At 37.8% G+C, this 17,036-nt stretch overlaps 1 protein-coding gene across 2 annotated transcripts in view; it reads left to right on the top strand.

Moving 5' to 3' along the window:
• Positions 1-5,414: 5,414 nt before the first annotated feature.
• The window catches only part of begain (brain enriched guanylate kinase associated), a 267,699-nt gene continuing 256,077 nt past the window's right edge, over positions 5,415-17,036 (top strand). The window contains exon 1 of one of the 2 annotated variants that reach the window (XM_008116922.3): positions 5,415-5,835. The gene's annotated coding sequence lies outside the window, so the exon portion shown is untranslated. The remainder of the gene's footprint in view (positions 5,836-17,036) is intronic. The other variant, XM_008116927.3, reaches the window with a different exon arrangement.

Below are 17,036 nucleotides of genomic sequence, written 5' to 3'. Positions count from 1 at the left end.
TATTTCCTAATCTGCCTTTTGATTGATGTGGAACATCTCTGTCTTGACTGGAATTGTTTGCTCTCCCCAGTCAAGGTTTCAATGATAGGCACCAGGTTAGGACCAAAACAGATTCCTTAGCTTGTGGTGGGAAAGAGTAATGGAGTTGGATGTCATCTGCATATTGATGCATCTCCAACCCCAAAACTCATGATGATCTCTTCCAGAGGTTTCATGTACATGGTAAATAGCATGGGGGACAAAACATAGGGGAATCCCATAGAAAAAAAGCCAAGGGGGCAAATAGGAATCCTTTGGTTCGCACCTTCAGGAAGGAATGAAGCCACTGTAAAACAGTGCTCCCATGTTCCATTCTAGCAGTGTGACTCAGAGGGATACCATGATTAATGGTATCAAAAGTGTCAGAGCAAAACTAACAGGGACACACTCCCCCTGTCTTGCTCCATCCATCAAAGTCACTAAATCTGTCTCTGTCCCATAATCAGGTCTGAACCCACAGTGAAATGGATCTACTGTAGATGGATCTACAATATGGCCTCTTTGCTTACTCCATGATAATTTGAGAATAAGATTACTATGTGTGAAGGTTGGGTAAATTATTGCTGTTGTGCAAATTATAGAGGTAATTGTGTACATTCTGTTTTGGCTCAATACATGTAGAAGGGCTTATCCAGGAAAAAGGGACTCTAGAAAAAAAAAAGTTTCCAGATGTGTGTTTTGGTTTTGCTTTGCTTTCATTTGCCTGTTCCCCAAATTTACATCAGACTCTTTCCTGAAATAGCCCCGTTTTCCCTCCTCCTCCCCCCCCCCCATTTTTTCCTCTTCTTCCCCCTCCCACTTTATCTTCTTTCACATATAGACTTGGGCAACATTTCAGAAACTGATTTTCAGCCATTTCCACAGAGCCTTTTAAAATTATAATTCAGGAGTTATAGTCAAAGTGCTAAAAGGTCCAGAAGTCAAGTCCTGTGAGGAGTAGCTTTGGGAGCTGGATATGTTTAGCCTAGAAAAGAGGAGGTCAAGAGGTGACATGATAGCCATGTTTAAATATTTGAAAGGATGTCGTATTGAGGAGGGAGCAAGCTTGTTTTCTGTGGCTCCAGGGAGTAAGGGCTTTATCACACCAATCTGCTGTTCTGCTACAATTGTGTTAGTGCACGTAATGGATACATACTGGGTTCTGCACCTTTGATATTGCAGCCTTCTTCAGTAGCACAATTGCATTTATTTACTGTTTGGCTGTCCCGCAATGACACACACCCTTGTAATCCCACGTTCCTGCCCTACTGCAGTTTCTTTATTTTTATTTTTAGCACAATTGTGCAATTCCAGCATTAAAAACAAAACAAAAAGGGCACGTTATATATAAAATAAAAGGAAAAGATCTTTCTTGGGAATCTCATTGGGAAGGGGAGAGGAGGAGAATCCTAGCCGTTGAGGAAGGGAGCCAAAGCACTAACATAGATGACGTAAATATAACAAAGTTGGGAGATTGAATCACAGGTGTAGGCAAGCAAACTGGTAGCAGGATGCATATGTTGTCATGTGATAGGGACCTTTGGTGATGGTCCATCTGCAATGTCGATTAATCTGCCTCTTGTGATAAAGTCCAATTTCACAAAGCAAATGATTTAAACTATAAGAAAAGAGACTCTGCCTAAAAACTAAGAAAAACTTCCTGACCGTAAGAGCTTTTCAAAAGTGGAATGTGATGGAGTCTCCTTCTCTAAGGTTTTAAAACAGATGCTGGATGGCCATCTTTCTGAGGTTCTTTGATTGTATTCGGCAGCGAGTTGGGTTGGATGGCCCTTGTGGTCTCTTTCAACTCATGATTCTATGAAATACTTTAGCAATATTAAATTGCTTAAGCATTAGAATTATTTTGTTCTGGTACAAATCTTCCTCTTCCCCCCATTTGATCTGTACTGTGGAAACAATGATTACATATATTTTACTGGCAGTGGCCACCCTAACTAGTTGTGGAATAATACAATCACTGCAAAGGCGAGGTACATTTCATTCCAGAAAATATGGGGTCAGATTAAAATGCTCTGAGATGTAGGAATGAAAAGTGCTTGATAACACTGGCTGTTTCCAGGAAATACTTTGAGATGGAGAATATAATACAGATATATCAAAATAAAATTGGTCTTTACTGGAACAAAACCTGGGGCTTCAGCTATTCCCCCCCCCCCCAAATCTAGAAGAGCTTGACATAAGCATAGAGGAGGCATATTTAGTCTTTTTTCACAGTGACCAAACAGATGCTCCATGGGCAACTTGCAAACACAGTAGATAGGGGTTTTCTGCATTTGCAAGAATGTTTTTGTGCAAATTGCACAAAACTATAATAGCTGCTGCCTTTCTGCCTGGACTTTTTAGAAATGGAAGAATCAGCTGGGTTGTTTGCTTCTTTCTGCTCAATCAGCCAGTCCTTCTGGCTTGCTGTGTGTGCTTAACTTCACAAAGGGGAAAAAGTACTTGTTTTGCACAGTCATTTAGAGTAACATGAGAATAATTGACCCCAAAAAAGCACTTGTCCTTGAGGCAAAAACACTTACAGGAATTAGCAAAATCCCTGACAGCCTGTCTTTGTAAACACAAGACAACTACAGTCAGCTCACCATATCCATGAATTCTTCATCCATGGCTTAAACTATCAATGGCTTGAATTTTTGAAGAAGAAAAAACTCTAACAAGCAAACATTGATTTTTGCCATTTTATATAAGGGAAACCATTTTACTACACTATTGTATATGATAGGATTTGTCCATGCATAGATTTTGATAGCCACAGGACTCCTAGAATCAAACTCCAGTGGACACCAAGAGCCCATTTCTTCACAACCCTTATTTTAGACCCTTTGCAGAATTATCCTCCATGAATCTATCGTATTGAGTTCACTCAGAGCTAACTACATACTTTAAAACCTTTAACTCAGTTTACAACTGAAGTAAACTAAGGACAGTGGGGGGAAATGGGAAGAGGATTGAAAAACTGGGACATAAAAACTGGGGCCGGGCTGTGGCGCAGCTGTTGAGCAGCTGCCTTAAATCACTCTGACCATGAGGTCATGAGTTCGAGGCCAGCCCGTGGCGGGGTGAGCACCCGTCAATTAAAAATTAAAAATAGCCCCTGCTCGTTGCTGACCTAGCAACCCGAAAGATAGTTGCATCTATCAAGTAGGAGATAAGGTACCACTTATAAAGTGGGGAGGCAAGATTAACTAATTTACGACCTGGAATGAGGAAGTGCCGTCAGTGTGGATGATGAAGCAGCTGCTCCCCCCTGTGGCCAGAATCGAACATCCCCTCAGAAGAAGGTTAACTTGCCTCTGCATGTGTCTCTCAGTCTCTGTTTGATGTGGTTATGGGCATTGAATGTTTGCCCTATGTGTGTTATAATGTGATCCGCCCTGAGTCCCCTTCGGGGTGAGAAGGGCAGAATATAAATACTGTAAATAAATAAATAAATATTAAAAACAGCTGAAAATGGAGATGACTGAGGATTAATTGGGACTATCCCCACCAAACCAATGGAAGGATATGGGTAATTGCAGGGGTAGAAATGATTTGGTTGGTTTGGTCCCCCTAAAAGCTGGATTTTAAAAACATTAGGTCACACACTGCCTACAGACCACACTTTTCCCACACCCTAAGCCAGTGGTTCTCAGCCCCAGGTGTTTTGGCTTACAACTCCCAGAAATCCCAGCCAGTTTACCAGCTGTTCGGATTTCTGGGAGTTGAAGGCCAAAACATCTAGGGACCCATAGGTGGAGAATCACTGCTCTAAGCACTGATCCTTGGACTTTTTGTATGCTAGGCAGAGGTCTTATTACTGAAGGACCACATGTTACCGTTTTAGTCTGCAGATTCATAAAGTGATCTTTGTTTATAGAAAGAATCTTCAGGGGAATTGTGTCCAAAAATAATTTGTCGCAAACATTAATGGGTGTTGCATAAAACAGAAATACCACTTCCCCAAGATACAGGCTTTGGTTTTATTGAAAGCCAGAAACATATTTATGTACAGTTGCTGGAGGCAGCCAACCTGAGGAGCCCAGTTTAGCTGATGGTTTGATCTTGCAGCCAGTCTGTGGTTTTTCTAGTCTCAGAAGGAAAAATATGTTTGGGTATTGATTCACATGCAATATGACCCACTAAATTGTAGGCTGGCTAACTCCATCAGTATATATTTGTTTCAAGCTGCCTGTCAATATACAGCAACCCTAAATATTTTACAGTGTACTCTTAGGTAATGAATACTCAGAAGTGGTTTTTCCATTCCCCCCCCCCCCCCGAAATGTAGCCTACAACACCTGGCTTTCATTGGTGGCCAATGAAATCCAAGTACGAACCAGAGCTGATTCTGAACGTCCAAGATCAGGCATGACCTAGTGCCTTTAGGTTATTTAGACCTAAAGCACAACTACTAGTGGAGCCAGGAGTTATCCATGTGTAGTGACTTAATGGCATTCTGGCCACTGTGTTCCTTCCTCAAAGTAGAGATGGACATTTCCAATGAATGTTGTGCCTCAGACAAATAAAACTATTTGTTCATTGGGAGTTGGGGTGGTAAAACATTTCTTGGTTGCAGAATGCTCAATGAATCTATCCATATTTTCCTTGTTGAAATCACTGTATGGCCAAAGGACACTTTGACAATGAATTCAGCACCTTTGCATAGCTTGCCAAAATGAAGTACACACAAAACCATGCATTCATTTTCAAAATACAACAAGAGGAGCACAATAGTAAAAGACATGTAGACAGGTTTTATAGTAGCAAATTCAAATGGTCTGGTGGCCCGCGTCTCTCACCCAGGTTTGTAGCACTGGCTCACCTCTAGATTCCCAAAAAGCATTATTTTTGGTACAAAAACCAAAGTATAGAAAGGAAATGCCTTGTTTTGTGGGAAAACCATATTTCCTGGATACTTCTGAGAACACACTTCTCCGTTGTTTATCTTAAAAATCTAGAGACTGTGGAAGAATCATATAATTATAGAATGTTTGAATTGGGACCACGAAGGCCATCTAGTCCAACCCACTGCCATGCAGAAATATAAAACTAAGGAACTACTGAAACATGCTCCTCCAACTTCTGTTTTAAAGATCTCCAATAGGTTAAAAGACTGCCTGGCATCTCAAAAGGTGCAAAAGTGGATAGAGGCTTGAATTTTGTGACTTCCTATTGTATTCCTTGGGCCTCCAAGCAAAATTCTCTTATAAGAAGGACAAAATCTTGCAATACAAGGGGATGATGACAGAAGTGGTGCTCAGAGAAGCACACCAAAATTGGGAGTGACAGCAAATATATCAACTCAGGGGGATTGATGTAATCCTAACTGGGACACACTAAAGCAACTTGATCAGAAACAGAGCTTCCTTCCTTCCAGAATCTCAGCTCCTTTCTGTGGTCATTAGCAAGACTCGGTATAGAAAACACGACAGGTTTGTGATTACTCCACCAAAGCTTAGCCAACCTCATCTCTCCACCCCCCAAGATCCTCATGCGTGTCAGACAGAAGAAACAAAACCTCTCTTTTGAAATGGCTCTCTCTAATTCTGGGAAAGTTTGCCATGTCGTGGGAAAGCAGTGCCTAATCTTCCAAAGAAAAGAAAAGTGAGTGACCGTTGTTAACAGGTTTGCCACAGACAGGAGATGATGTTTTTACCGGAGCCTCAAATTGCCTTACGTGTGATAGAGTTAATAAATATATATATTTGAGCTGGAACTGCTGGAACCATATGCATCTCATACACATCTGATATATTTGGTACCTTCGTTGCAGCCTGTGGAACAGGAGAGCATTGCTTAAGCAAACCTTCTTAAGTAAGTGTTTTTTCTTCTTCCCTTTAATGCACTGCATGCTTTTGGTTTTAGAAATGTTACAGGTGGGGGAGAACTCTCCAGTTAAACTGTGCTGCAATACGCCATCTCAATTGCCTACTTTAATGTGATTTAGCATGCTTGTTCATTGCGTTCAGCAGATGTTGTTGGCGGCTCTCATCCCCCCCCCCCCCAAAAGGAAGCACCATGGTGCAAAGATGGCAAATTACAAGGGTATAGCTTCCTATAGCCAGAGTGAGAGAGAACTCAACAGTGTGATGATTTATAATGGTTCGGAGGAAGGTTTGGGTGGGGAAAGGAGAAAAAGGGGGGAAAGATTGAGTTGTCCTTGGTTCATTTGAATAATATATGTCACAGAGCAAGCTTCTTTTGTCTCCTCTTAAATGGCAAGTGTATCACAAATACCCTATTGGCTGTCAAGTACGAAATCATTGCTGTCATTTTTGATGGGGAATGTGTGAAACCAGGGAGGGGGAGAGCGGTAGTGAGGTTTTCCTCTCCGATTTATTAATTAGCAGGCTGGCACACACTGGATAAAAACACACTTGAGCTGTTTGGATTAAACATTGGAGGCATAATTTTAAAGAAAATAGCAGACCGTTTGCTTCATTATGCAAGGCGCTGGTTAGTCCCTGGCTGCTGACAAGCCTCAGCGTTTGCTGCGATGTATAGATGAAATAATTGCTCATATGTGAAACAACACCAGCAGAAGTTGATTGGCGTGCTTGCCAAAGCAAACATTTCCATATTGTGGGATGTTCATTCACACATGCAGCTGTCTTGGGGCGCAATGATGAAACAAGAAAGAGGTCTCCCTTTTTGGGACTGGAACCATTTCTGTGATGTCTTTGCAGGTCTCTCAAACTCACAGCAGGGAAAGTAAGCCAGGAAGTGGTGTGATATAAATGATCTCCATCATCTCTATGTGTGCTGGTTTGCAAAACTCTCCTTTTATTGGCTTGCAAGATGTTTGTACTTTTAAACACACAAATGTTATTTCCTAATCACAATATATGCACAGAGAGGTGCCTGTACTACAAACACATATCCCAGCTGCAGCTAAGCTAAAATCACCTTTCAAACATTCATGCAATACATCATCATCATTATTTAGCAACATTACGTATATCTCATTTCTGTTGGATGAGTACTTTCTTGAGCTGGACGCTTTTATAGATTTGCTGCTTTGGTCAATTGATTAACAGTGTGATGGAAGAGCTTTATGAACATAACTCAAGGAATCAAGAAGGTAACACAAAACAGATTTTTCTAGGCATTAGTAGGGTTTCAGTTGACATCCTTATTTGAGGAAACGGGTGCCGCATTAATACATCTTGACTAATCAGCTATATCAGGAACAGGAAGGCATTTGTGGCTTCCAAATGGTTATTCAGCACTGCTGATGTATGTAGAAGTTTCTTTCCATCTGTTGGCTGCAAGCTGACATAACTACCTATCATGAATGAACACCAATTCAAATGGAAAATACAGAATAATAAAACAACCAGATTTTGTTGTCTTGTAAATCATTTAAATGATTGATTGATTGAGTGAATGATACCTTCCAAGCGTGTAGCTTCAGGACTTTCTCCACCCATCTTTCCTTTTCTTTCTTTTATTTTCCCTTGGCTAGCTCTTATCTTAGACATAACAAGGGCATTAACTTGGAATGTACATGGTTACTAAACAAGTGTCTGGCATGTTGATTCCTCCAGTGCAAGTAAGTTTCAGTACAAAAGCTTGGATTTTTCATTTTCTTGACCGACTATATCTGCTTAGAAGGTCTGGTGGCAGAGAACTTTTTACAAATAAAACAAGCAGTCGAAGAAGAAAAACATGCACTGGCAGAATATGTAAAGGAAAGTGAAGAACCTGCTTTGATTGGAGTCAATAATCAGAAACTTCTCAAAGCACAGCAGACAAAGAATCAGTACAAGAAAACTGCACTACAAACCAGAGCTGACAGCTGGCACAACAAAGCATTGCATGGGCAGTTCCTTGACAAAACTGAAGGAAAGGTTGATAAGGAGAAGACTTGGTTATGGCTCACGAATGGGATACTGAAGAAGGAGACAGAAGGCCTGATTCTTGCAGCCCAGGGGCAAGCAATCAGAACAAATACAATTAAGGCTAAGATTGAAAAATCAGCTGATGACCCAAAATGCAGACTGTGCAAGGAAGTTGATGAAATCATTGATCATATCCTCAGCTGCTGCAAGACAATCGCACAGACAGACTACAAACAGGGGCACAACTATGTGGCACAAATGATTCATTGGAACTTTTTTCACAAGTACCACCTACCAGTAATAAAGAACTGGCAGGATCACAAACCTGAAAAGGTAGTGGGAAATGATCATGTAAAAATACTGTGGGACTTTCAGATCCAGGCTGACAAAGTTTTGGAACACAATACAGCATAAAATAGTTTAAAATATAAGCTGCATGTTTCTTCTCTCACATTAAATATCCTGAATTTCCCATACTTAAGAGTGTGTGCCATTGTATATTCAACTGTAAATTAAGAGAAATGTACCTCAAAATCCTGGGTCATATATAAGCCAATGCTCAAAACATTTGATGATGGTGTCAGCTCAATTTTGATGCTAGAGCTGGTCTGCCAGCACAATTCTATGGTCAATATCCTGTGAAAGTCAACCATAGAATCATGCTGGAGGACCTATAGTAGTATTCTTTGAAAAAAATGTATTCAAAGAGCATTTCTGGACATTCCTGATTACTCAAAATGTTAAAATGTAAGTGGAAATTTAAAAATCTGCTTTCAGTTTTATCCTGCTTACCATTTTCAGTTTATCCTTTGGTTTTATACATTTTTTCAAAGTGTGTGGAAAAAGGTGTCCAAATCCTGCACAAGTACAAAACTCTCATAATCTACAATCCATTTTACTAGAGATGAAAGAGTTTGAAGGACTTTTAAAGATTCATCACAGCAGGCAAACAGATGTCATCTTTGCTGTGTGTTGAATTCACATGCATTATGCATTGGGTGCATTTTGAACAGATTCACCAGATGTTAGGATTTCACCAGAGCAGCAGTGACTGAATCCCAAATTTTCTTCTATGTCATTTGATATCTGCTTTTAAAATTATTCATGCCTTATGAAATGAGTTTAAAACACTGGCTTTAAGGGGACATGTTGGATTCTAATTTGTTTACATTTTTTTTCTAATAATGAACTAAAATGTGAAAAGAACAAAATTAATGTAGACAACAAGAATTTTGATGAGGTTTCAGCATGTTCAGTATCCAGATCCTAAGCAAGTGCTGAATTTTAGAGTTACAGAATTTGGAAGAGACCACAAGGGCATTCAGTCCTACCCCCTGCCATGTAGAAACACAGCATCAAAACATCCCAAAATATGGCTATCCACCCTCTGCTTAAAAACTTCTAGAGAAGGAGACTCAATCAGACTCAACGGTAGCACATTCCACTGCCCGACACCTCTTACCATCAGAAAGCCTTCCTAATGTTTAGAGGAAATCTCTTTTCCAGCAAAATGACTTCTGCCAAAAATTACCATACAGTCGGGCCTCTGAGTAAAGAAACAAGAAAATTGTTGGGCACCGAGGCAGTGGTCTTTTGTTTATTCACTCAGCTTCCATGGATTGTTAGGGGATGGGTCACCCAGAGAGCACATGTGAGAGAGGTGCATACCAAAGAGTGTGCCTGTGATGGTGGCAACACAAATGTATGCCCTGTCATTTGTGAACTCATTGGTTATGTCTGTTAATAGTAGCATGTGGGTATCATTGGTAGTACAGGAGAGCTAAACTTACCTTCACTTTAAGAGATGAAGACCAGGCAATGGTGACAAACTGAAAAAGTGAGCAGCAACTTGTGCCTTTTATAGAATCATAGAATCATAGAGTTTGAAGAGGCTACGAGTCCAGCCCCTTGTCATGCAGGAACACCCAGTCAAAACACTTCTGACAGATGGGCGCTTAAAAACCTCCAGAGAAGGAGACTCTATTACACTCCCAGGCTACATATTCCACAATCAAACAGTTCTTACTGTTGGAAGGTTATTCCTCTTTTTAAAACTATTTTTTATTCAAGGAAACACATCTACAAAACAAAATGACCCTATCCCCCTCAGAAAGAAATTAAACAGACATTTTTCTTAATATAAAACACAAACCTTAAAAAAAACTAACAAACTCAATCTAAAACAATCTTTCTAACCATTACCACCCCACACAACCCAACTAAACACATCCTACACATAGAACTAACACTGAATCTATGAGTCTCACATTCTCTGGCAGAAAGCTACTGATGTAATTTTGTTCCCATTTTGTTTCATCTTTGGTGTAAATAGGTGATAAATTCATTCCTGGCTTTCTTGAAGTTGGTCAAGGAAAGAAATCAACATGGTCAATTTGTCCATCTCAGCTAGTTCACATAGCTTCAAAAGCCAATCTTCTTGCATCAGGATAGATGAGTCTTTCCATTTCTGGGCAAAAACAATTCTTGTTTTCATAATCAAATATAATTCCATGTTCTCTCTCTTGGGTGATCATCCAACATCCCTGACAAGTGAAACTCTGGTTTCATTGTAATTTGAGCTTTGACAATTTCTTCTTACATCATATGTATTGAATCCAGCATTTCCGGATTTGTGTCTTAATTCTAAAGCAGCAAAAAAGTTTTTTAAAAAAGAAGCTTGCCTCCTCCTCAATGTAATGTATTTTCAAAAATGTAAACATGATTTTCATGTCAAACCTTAACTTCCTCTTCTCAAGGCGTAATATAACCAGCTCGCCAAACCACTCTTTATAGGATTTGACTTCTGGACATTTGCCCACTTGGTTGCCTTTCTTTGAGTCCATGCCAGCTTGTCAATATTCTTCTTGAACTGAAGTGCCCAGAACTGGACACAGTATTCCAGGTGAGGTTTGACCAAAACAGACTAGAGGGGAACTGTTCCTTCCCTAGATCTAGACACTATTTTCCTATTAATGCAACATAGAATCACACATTCAGTATGATGCAGCAGCCTTGTATATAACTAGAACTGACAAGAGATTCAAATGCCAATTGGCTTTTGTACATGAAACGGAAGGAAAAACATCTTATTTTTCATCTGAGGCATAGTCCCTGATTTGTAGACATGCTCATAATTTCCAGGGACACTGGTCAAGTGTTTCAAACCTTTTTGCTATGTCTGCTTTATATTTCTGTGTAAAGAGCTGCTGTACCCTTGAGAATCTTGAAGCAAATTCTTATTCCTTTGAGGAACTGCCAAACACTGCTTTCCTGCTTTCATTTCTCTCTTTTTCAAAAACATAATGAAACTACAAAAATGTTTTCACCCACATTTTAATGCCACAAATGGTATTGCATTCTGAAATGTGAGATCTGACATTTACCCCATTTAGGATAATAATTAAAAGACCAACTGGTTCCAAATGACTCAAAGAAAAGTGAGCCAAACCAAAGCTGACAGGGGAGAGCTAAATTGCTATGTTAAGATTAGCTCTAATGTGTCATTCAGTCAATGTGACATTCTCAATGACATGCAAAATTATGCTGTTACCTGCTGGAGACTTCCATGATGCCTTTGTTAACCTGGTGCACTCCCCACTCTTGGCTTCCCATACAAGCAGAACCTTATTCATTCCGATTGTACTTTTCCTGTTTCTCTGCAAGAGCTCCATGAATGTTTGAAACTACATTTTCCTCTTTCCAAATTGTTCATTCTGTCAAGCTGCCCACTCCATTCAAATCTTAGCAGGAACTGTTTAGTCTAGTTGACAGCATCTTGGCCTGGGTGCCATAGGTTGAATTCTACATCCAGTCACCTTATGGTTTCAAATGTACAACTAATAGTTTGAGCCTCACTTCTTCATATGTTGAATTAAAGTAAAATAGAATGTAAGGAGAGCACAAATCCACCATGAAAGCAAATTGGTATAACAGAAGGCATGTGTGTAAGAGAAAGAAAGAAAGAGAATAATTAATAGCCACATTTTCTTGTATGTTGGAAAATAGCCTTCCATTGCCAAATATTCCAATTTTAGAGCAATATATGATTCATGAAGATGTTTATAAACAAATAATACATGCATTTAAATAGTTATTTCAGTCAACAGAAAATAAATTGTGCATTTCTTTTGAAAATAATTTAATGTGGAAGCTGGTATACCCTACATGTGGGGATACCCATTGTTTTTGAAGTTCTGATGGGCAGGGAAAAGATATAGTGTGAATTCTACTGAAGAAGGATTGAAACTGTTGAAGGAACTGAATATAAACAAGAAGCAGAATTCAGGAGGTGCTAATGAAACCAGTGGGACCGGTAAGAAAAGCAAAAATGATAGAGGAGTAGGAGAACCAGCTGGAGCAGCGAAGGAAGAAAGAAAACTGGAGAAATTGATTGGAGCAATTGGAGGAAAGAAGCAACAGGAAAACTATTAATGACTTAGAAACTGCAATAAGGGAAGGGGAAAAATGAGCACTTGGGGGGAGGTTGACCTTGGGCCATGATCTGATTTCGTCTCCACCCATTTGCAAAGGCCAGGGGCCATGGTTGGGTTGAGACCCAACAAATGGGAATGGGGAAAGGGGAGAAAAAGGGAAGGGGGAACAAAGGGAGGGGAGGGAGGGATAGAGGATAAGGGGAAAGGGTTCACATTAATCAAAGTCACAAAAAAAGTGAAGGTAAACAATATTTGGGATGTCTACTAAACTAAAAATATTGACATTGAACACCAAAGGCCTAGGAACTTTAATGAAACGGAGGAGAATTGAAGCCTTATTGAAGAAAGATGCAGCAGATGTGATCTTCTTGCAGGAAACCCACCAAGCCAGAGAAGGTACAAATGAGCTGAAATCAAATTGGATTAAATGTTATGAAAAATCATTTGGGACATCTAAATCTAAAGGAGTAGCAATAATAATTGCCAAGAAATGCAGTATGGTTGTAAATAAAGTTCTGAAAGATGAGGAAGGAAGATACACAATAGTGTATGGGGAAATAGGGGAAGAAAAATTAGTATTAATAAATGTGTATGCTCCAAATGTTAAGCAGCAGGAATTCTATGGAAAAGTTTTAAGTCAAGTAGAAAATTATCACCAGCAAAATATTATTTTTGGAGGAGATTGTAATTGCTGTATGGATGAAGAAGAAGACAAAACAATGCAAAGATTAAATAGAGGACTAACACACCTAAGTAAAGTTATGAAAAATGGCAATTAAAGGATGTAAAGGGAGATGAAAAGAAATATACATTTTATTCTGCTGTACATAGAGTTTAAACAAGAACTGATTCTTTCTTTGTTTCAGTAAACATGTTGAATAAATTGTTAGGTGTGAATATTAGTAACATAAGGGTCTCTGGTCACACCTTGGTGTCAATAGAAATCAGGTTAAAATGTGATTATGAAAAATGAGAAGGTGGAGGTTAAATACTAGGATATTGAATTATAAAGAGATTGTGGGAAAAAAATAAGAGTTGAATGGCAAGAAACATGGGAAATAAATGAAGGAGATGTGCCAAAAGGAATACTGTGGGATACAATGAAGGCGATGATAAGAAGCATATGTATAAAGGAGACAAACAAGTTAAAGAGGAAACAAGAAGAAAGGAAAAGGAGTTTGAATAAAGATATAGAAGAGCTGGAGAAGGATTATATTAGAAAGATAGATACACAAACATATATAAAATTAAGGGCCAAAAAAGAAGAATTGGATAAAATTGAGATTGGTGAGGTTCAAGAAAATTTAATATACTTAAAAAGAGAATTTTTTAAATATAGCAATAGAAACTAAAAAAATGCTAGCTGGATCAATGCAAAAAAAGAAATGGAAAATATAATAAATATGATAAGAAATAAAAAGGAGAAATATGTAGATCAATGAAAGAAAAAATAGAGATTTTTGAAGAATTCTATAAAGAATTATACCAAACAAAGGCTTGTTCTACAGAAGAGATTAGGAAATATGTAAAGGAAAATTGGGAGGGTAAATTAGGAGAAGAGGGTAAAGAATTATTAAAGAAGCCCATTGAGAGATATGAAATAGAAGAAACTATTCAAAAATTAAAAATTGGCAAGGCCCCAGGTTTGGATGGACTACATCCAGAATTTTATAAAACTTTTAAAGAAATGTTGATGTCCAAACTACTGGAGTTATATAATGGAATATTGTATGGGGAGAAAATACCAGACTCGTGGAGGAAATCCCTGATAATACTGATACCGGAACCAGATAAGGATTTGACAGATACAGGTTCATATAGGCCTATATTGCTAATAAATCAAGATGCAAAAATATTATCAACTATAACGGCTAAAAGAATGACTAATTGTATGTACAAATATATAAAGAAGGATCAGTGTGGTTTCATGAAAGGGAGACAAATGCCAAATTTAATAGAGAGAGTAATAAATAAAGTTTGGGTAACTCAACAGGAAAAAAACAAAAGTAGGGATACTAACCCTGGATATATTTAAGACATTTGATTGCATGGAATGGAGGACATTAAAAACAATTATGAATAAATTTGGAATGGGGAATAAAATGAAAGGATTGATAGAACAATTTTATTCAAACAATACAGCGATAGTAACAATAAATGATGGAGTGACAAGAGAAATAAAGGTAATGAGGGGAACAAGACAAGGCTGCCCTTTGTCACAGATATTGTTTGCCATAGTGATAGAACTACTTGCAAATGTAATAAGGAAAGATGCTAAATTGGAAGGTGTTGGAATAACAACAAAAAGGTTAGCTTATTTGCTGACAACATGCTGTTGACAATTAAGAATATGTGTGGCAATATGGATAGAATAAAGTTACATTTAGAGATATTTGGCAAAATAACAGGTTTACAAATCAATTGGAAAAAATTAGAAATGATGTTACTTAACTATACAAAAAAGGAAGAAGACTTTATGAAACAGGCTAACACAGGATTAAAGATTAAGAATAAAATAAAATATTTAGGAGTAACTATAACTAAGGAATTACATGAAATGGAGGAGGTAAATGTTACAACATTAAGGAAAGCAATTCAAAAGAAATTACTGGAATATGAAAATATAAAATTATCATGGTTCAGAAAGATAGTGTTAGTTAAAATGAAAATTCTTCCAAAGATACATTTCATATTTAGAATGGTACCACTACAAATTTCAGAAGAGGAATTAAATAAATGGCAACAAATAATTAATAAATATTGCAATGGTAACAAGAAAAACAGGTTAAATAAACAACTTTGATATAGATCACCGAAGGTAGGAGGTCTAGCACTTCCCAACATTAAAAAATACTATGAAGCAAACAGAATGAGACTAGTTATAGAAGGGATGATAAATAAGGAGGATATGGAATGGTTGGAGGAAGGTTCGGAAGAAGAAGAGGAAAAAAATTGGAATATATTTTTTAAGGATTTAAAAAGGAAAGAAGTTAAGGGAGTAAAAAAACCCAATATTGAGAAATGTGCTAGGAATTTGGAATAGATACAAGACAATATTATTGTCAGAAAGTTCAACATTAACACCAATAATAATAGATAGGAAATTCCCAAAAAAAATCTAAAAAGTATTCTGGATAAATAACTAAGAGAGAAGAATATAGACAAAATTGGAGATTGGATAAAAGCGGATATGAAGAAAGAAACTATACTGAGAGAATTTAGAGATATTAAACTCTCAAGGTTCCATTGCTTACAGTTAGAGCAATGGTTCAAGAATTGGAGAAAAAAGAATGGGGAAGGAGGCAAACTTACACAATTTGAACAAATGATACAAAATGAAAGAGCTAAGGGAGAATACCATAAGATGAAAGGAATAACTAGCAAAATGTATAAGATAATAATTGAAATTAAGAGGGGGGATAAAGGATGCAATATTAAGAAAGATATGGGAGGAAGATTTAGGGATTAAGATCAGGGAAGTGGATTGGATACAGTTATGGGAACAAAGACATTTAAGGAACTTATCGATACGTGTTAAAGAAAATTATTATAAACTGGCTTGGAAATGGTATTTAACACCAGTAAAGATAGCAAACATCAATAAAAATGCCACAAAAAACTGTTGGAGAGGTTGCCAGGAGGTGGGCACATATATACACATGTGGTGGCAATGTAAATATGTAAATGAATTTTGGGGGAAGATATTTAGAGAAATAGAAGCTATAATGGATATGAAGATAGGAAAAAGTGGAAGTAGTGCATTGTTGTCATTATATAATGTTAAGAAATTAAAAAAACAGAGAAGGATGCAATAAATAACATGCTTACTGCAGCAAGGTTGTTGATAGCAAGGAACTGGAAAGGAAAAATAAATATACAAATCAAAGAATGGTGTAAAGAACTATGAAATTAGCAATAAACAATAAGTTGACATGTAGGTTAAGAGTTAGGAAAGGGGTATGGAAGGAAAAAGACTTTGACAAGGTTTGGGGAAAAATGATTGAGAATGGTTTAAAAGAAGTAGATGGGAAATTACCTCCACAAGAAGAAATGTTATTTTGGAAAAAGAATGTAAATTGAAGTGCCTCGGAGGGGGGAGGGGGCACAGAGGTGAATAAAACAGCATATGAGATATATATACATATATAGTTGATGCAGTGAATTAAGTGTGAAATATAAGTATGGAAGGTACTGATGTATTGATGTATTTTAAGAAAACTAATAAAACTCATTTTAAAAATAATTTAATGTAGCTCCGCTGAAACAAGTTAAGGACACATTTTAATGTTCCAAATGACATTGCTTTTGTATTCATTCAAGTTGTTTCTGATCTATGGTAATCCTAAGATGACCCTGCCATTAGATTTTTTTTGTGAGATTTGTGCAGAGGGCAAAGACGTTGCCTTTACTTTTCTCCAAGTTTCAGATGTTTAACTTATCCAAGATCATCCAGTGGGTTACTATAGCTGGGCAGGGATTTGAACACTGGTCTCCAGAATTGTAGCCAAACTTTCAAATCACCAGACCCCACTTGCTCTTTAGACTATTGCAAAAATGTATCATGAACTAGATAGGGGAAGGGATGACTTCTTACTCCATTAGTGCTCAATCCATGAGCAAAGGGAGCTTGTTGTACTATAGATTAAGGCTCATATGGGTCCCTTAATCTGAGTCCCCACAGGGAGAAAGGTTGGCTATAAATAAATATAATAATATCTGTTATTGTATTTATTTCCCCCCA

This window comes from Anolis carolinensis, chromosome 1 (genome assembly GCF_035594765.1).
Source record: "Anolis carolinensis isolate JA03-04 chromosome 1, rAnoCar3.1.pri, whole genome shotgun sequence".
Lineage (NCBI taxonomy): Eukaryota > Metazoa > Chordata > Lepidosauria > Squamata > Dactyloidae > Anolis > Anolis carolinensis.
This window is presented reverse-complemented; position numbering and strand designations above follow the sequence as displayed.